Consider the following 5826-nt stretch of genomic DNA (forward strand, 5'->3'; position numbering starts at 1 on the left):
ATCATATTGCCTACATGCATGCATGCATACATACATACATACATACATACATACATACATATATATGTATGTGTGTGTGTTTGTATATATATCTGTATATATATATATTTATACATTATATATATATATATATATATATATATATAGGTACGAATGAGAGCATGTATTTATAGTTCAACATATATTAATCTCTTGTTGTTTTTATCTCTCTATAAATAAATATCCATACACATAAACATTTGTATATTACATATTTAATGTTTTAGCTAAAAATCCTCAGCTTTCGCTACCTCACAGCTCTTCGGAAATAGAATAACTCGAATCTGTTAGTACAGTTGGATTATTTTATATTATCGATTCCGGTGTTTCAAACGAATTTTGTTTTTATTTATAACAGTTCAGACATAAGGAATCAAGGATATAGAACTTAATAGTGTAATCAAACGACATCGCTTCATATTAAGTAAAACGCACATACTTATGTTTCGTAATTAATATTTAAATATGCATACACACAAGTATAATGAATAGGCAACTATTTAAATATATGACTAATATGCAGGAAATAAATATCTAATTAAATAAAGAATATTCGATTATAATAAATTAGGCTTACCTTAACTCATTGCAGACACTCAAATAATAAATGTTTGTGTATATTTATGTATAAAAAACTTAACGAAATAAAGTAATATACAAGCAATTATGTAAGCATTAATTATGTTGGTGGTAGCTATAATGCAAATTGTATTTGCGTTAAAAGGAATAATTGTCATTTAGAAGAAAATTACCTAATCAATGACATTAAGTATAAATGTACAGTTACCACCCATGCTACTATTAAATGATAAGTAATTTAAACAGCAAGTAAATTTAATTTTAACCGCAAGTAAATTTCAATGATATGTAGCTTTAACAACAAATTTAATCACGCCCAAACTCATTCCTTTCGAAACCTGGCATGAAGGAATATAACATCACGTTCGACGTATATCTGAACTCTGAAGGACAAAACATTCGTACAACATCCAACGGAGAATTTCGTCAAAGGCAAAATCTTAATGATAGTAATAACAAAAGCTTTTGTGATTTATGCTCGACAGACGCAATGGAGATTATTTTTGTTAAGGATTCAGTATTTACTTGAAATTCTGAACTGAGCCTATAAAGATAAGGCGTACAAAACGTACTTATAATTTAGATTATGCCTGCATCCAAATGGATGCCATTTCTTAATTTTCAGATTCACCACACTTCGAAGTAGTAACGTTAATGAAACGGGACAAGAAAGTCTGGAGTTGAGTCAGTTTACAATTAAAATTTTGTATATAGATGTTTAAATAGAGCATGTAGCTTTAATATAGATATTTGGGTGCTACTTTGGTGTGTGATCTACAAATTAAAGGGCGATTACTCTAGGTTAGCTTTTAGTTTCTTTACGTTGCAAAACTCGCGGGTGCCAAACTTGTGTGATCTTTGCGCTTATTTTAATTATTCTTTTACTCTTTTACTTGTTTCAGTCATTTGACTGCGACCATACTGGAGCAACACCTTTATAGTGGAGCAAATCGACCCCAGAGCTTATTCTTTGTAAGCTTAGTACTTATTCTATCGATCTCTTTTGGCGAATCGCTATGTTACGGGCACACAAACACACCAGCATCGGTTGTCAAGCGATGCTGGGGGGGACAAACAGACACACAAACGCACACACACACACGCATATATATATATATATACACGACGGGCTTCTTCCAGTTTCGTCTACCAAATCCACTCACAATCGGCCCGAGGCTATAGTAGAAGATACTTGCCCAAGGTGCCACGCAGAGGGACTGAACCCAGGACCATGTGGTTGGTAAGCAAGCTACTTACCACACAGCCACTCCTGCGCCTGTTTATTGTTTGTTCATGGTTTCTTATCATTATTTACTAAGACATAAATGAAACATGATTTTATAATAGAAATAGTAAAAAGTTTGAAAAAATACATTTACAAAGCTAAGTATGTGCTACCAGTCGAAAGCTCCGCATACCGGAAACCAACAAATGTATGGGGTCATCAGCAGAAAAACGCGCACCGTTTCGGGGCCTACCTCTCAACGGCATCAATGCGCACCGGCTCCTCTCACTGATGTGAGGCCCCGCTTGCTAGATCAACTGGTTATTAAATAAAGCCCAATAATTATCTAGCCATCGCTCATCGTCTTTTTTTAACCAAATCCAATGGCTAGCGTTCTCCACTGTAGTTTAGATATAAGTCATGGTGGTATTTACTTTACGATGAATTAGGCTTGACGGTAACAACAGTCGCCTCACACTGTGTCCAATGAATCCTCTACATCCGACTTCGATATACATACGAAATTTTGAATTTAGTTCACGTACCTCTAATATTACCTTTGCGGACCACCAGGTGTCCGCGGACCCCACGCTGGGAACCACTGGTCTAACAAGATACTAGCATGGATGCACGCAGCCATGTTACTATTTCCGGTGAGTGAATTCATCTGTTATCTTTTTAATCTTTTATTGCTTTCTTGTTTCAATCATTTGACTGCGGTCATGCTGGGGCACTACATTGAAGAATTTTAGTCGAATTAATCGAACCTAGTACATTTTATTTTTTAAGCCTTGTACTTATTCTGTGGTTTTCTTTTGCCGAACTGCTTCGCTACGGTGAGGTAAACACGCCAACACCGGTTGTCAAGCGGTGGTTAGGGGAAGACACACATATATATATACATACGTACATATATATATATATATATATATATATATATACATTTACGTTAAAAGGAATAATTGTCATTTAGAAGGAAATTGCCTAGTCAACGACATAAAGTATAAATGTACATCACTTATATATATATATATATATATATATATATATACCACAAGCTGTTTTTAGTTTCCATCTACCAAATCCATTCACAAGGCTTTGGTCGGTCCGAGACTACAGTAGAAGACATTTGCCCAAGGTGTCACGCTTTGGTATTGAATACGGAACTATGTGGTTGGGAAACAAAAGTCTTACCACACAACCACGCCTGCGCCTATTCATTTTCAAAATTGCGTTCATATACTTATTTGGAACTCCATGAATTCGTGTTAATGCATTCGCATACGCACATTAGCATTAAAGTAGGGATGAGCGATAAGAATGCATTGATATTAAGTATGTACGAGTATAGTAGTATGTGCATTTGTATATGTAAGAGTGTATACATATGTATAGGCATATATATGTATATGTTCTTATATATGTGTGTATATATATATATATATATATATATATATATACGTGTGACGAATGAGGTCGAGTTTACCTTTCCAGAACTGGCTTCACTAGTCATATACGTAAACACAATGAAAAGTTTCAAGTTGAATGCGACCAATTTCTATGTGATTTATGTAGCAAAGAATCGTCCAGTCGATCTGGAATCAACTCAAAAGGAACATGAAGATATATACTCAAAGTGCTGTACAGAGTAATCAACCAATATGAATATGAATGTCGTGTCTGCAAAAAGAAAAAAAAGCAAGTTATTTGCTGGCTTTTGAAAGCCATTGTAGGTCCCATGGTCACTGGCAAGATTAGCTGTCATTTGTTAAGGAGACAATTCTGTTTCTTTCTCGAATTACTTCCGGATCAGTTTGTTGGAAACGAGTCAATACAAAGAATCATTTGTGAAGATTCGTTTTAGAACACTACCACAGTTTCTTCAGGTTGAGCAGTTCTCAATCAAGCAAAACCAGAAATCATGTGATGCACTGAAATATGTAAAGTCCTATTAATACGACGTAGATTATTGCGAAGCCGTATAGCTCATGCTCTTTAAACATCCAAATAAAATGGAGTAGCATGTGGAGTTACTCTTGTCTCTGGATTTGAAGAAGCTTGGATATTGACTATAACGTTCTTTATAGTCATTTGCAGTTAAATCCATATATTTTCTCTCAGTATTTTCTATTGGTATAAAGCAACTCTTTATAAAACGTACTTGGAAAAGTAGCGTCATCCAACATATATTGACGTTCTTAAGTATCTAATTATGTCTACTTATATTCGTGTGTTTTATACGCAGAATTATCTTAGGTATTATTTTTCTTCAAATTTATTATAATGAAAGAAGTTGTTTCTTTACAAGTGATAAAGTCAACAAACAACACTACAACGACGAAAGCAATCTTGAGAACGGCAGCAAACAGTGGCAAAACAGAAGAAACAATACAATCGATCTCTTCTAAATAACGTTAGCAACAAGAAAAAAAACAAGAAAAACAATAATAATAACAGCAAAATAAACAAGAATAGGAGCCATGTGATAAGAAATATATAGAAACATTAAAATAAACTCTATGTCATGATTAAAAATATTAAAAAACAACCCTTAAAATGTCCAGTAATATCATTTATGATGTTGAAGAACTACAAAAACGAAAAAACAATACCCATAACATAAAGAATAAAAAAATCAGGAGCTCTCGTTTTGTATTTTCTCTTCTTCCATATTCGTTTTTCCTTTCTTCCTTTTTTGAAATAGAAATTGAATCAAAAGACATAACCATAAGAACAACAGCAGCTACAACTACAACAAGAACAACGACAATGAAAGAAACAATGAAAGATTACCCCAAAAATAACATGTAAATAAGAGAAACAAAAAACAAAATCAACATAAAATCTTTTACCAATACCCCCCACCCCTTCACAAAAAATTCTAACAAAGAAGAAAAATAACCAAGCAGTGAACGAGTGAAAACTAATCAATTTACCATTCTTTGTAGATTGCTGCGAATACTTTATTCATATATGCTTCTTGTTGATCTTTTGTTTAAAGTTTTTATTTATTTTAGTTTATTTTTATCTATGATTGCAAAACTTTTCAAAGGTTCTTGTTTTGCCGGTAAAATTCGGTTAGTAATACTCAAGATAGTTAACTTCAATCCCAATCCATTTTATCGCAAAGCTATATAGAAAGAATTACTATTGATTAGTTTTTCTGTCTCGTTTCTTTGTTTGCTTCTTGTTTCTTATTTTTTTTTTACCAAATGGTTGACAAAAGAAAAAATTTCAAAAAAGTATAAATAAACTACTACTAACCGACGTGTAGTTTCTTTACAAATAACGTTAGTTAATTAGTTAAAGAAAAGTTAAGAAAAAAGATGACAACCTCGGTAATAAAAAAAACCCAGCAATAATGACAAAGTTAAGCAACCAAAGCTTTCGGATTATACTTCTTTAAATGTTTTGATAAAAATAATGATAAAGAAATTTGAGTCTTTTAAATTTTCTCAGTGTGACCTACTTTGAAAAATAAATTAAAAATTGCAGTTGAGTGCTATAAACAGATTTAGAAGGCATCTGATTTTAAGTAATGCAGTTAAAAGAGTAATAAATCAGTATGTGAGAGCTAAGCATGCGTACATATATACATATGTACATACACACACCCACCCATATAGAAATTGTTGACATTATAAGAATTCCAAAGTTCAAAAAAAAATATAAGGATATATGTATATACATATGTATGCATGTATATATATATATGTATGCATATATATATATATGTATATATATGTATGTATATATGTATATATATATATATATATATATATCATATATGTAAGTATATATATATGTATGTATATCTATATATATGTATGTATATATGTATATATGTATGTATATATATATTATTTATATATGCATATATATATTATCTATATATACATATATATTATTTATACACACACACACACACACACACACACACACACACACACATATATATATATATATATATATATATATATATA

This window comes from Octopus bimaculoides, chromosome 3, assembly GCF_001194135.2.
Source record: "Octopus bimaculoides isolate UCB-OBI-ISO-001 chromosome 3, ASM119413v2, whole genome shotgun sequence".
Taxonomy (NCBI): domain Eukaryota; kingdom Metazoa; phylum Mollusca; class Cephalopoda; order Octopoda; family Octopodidae; genus Octopus; species Octopus bimaculoides.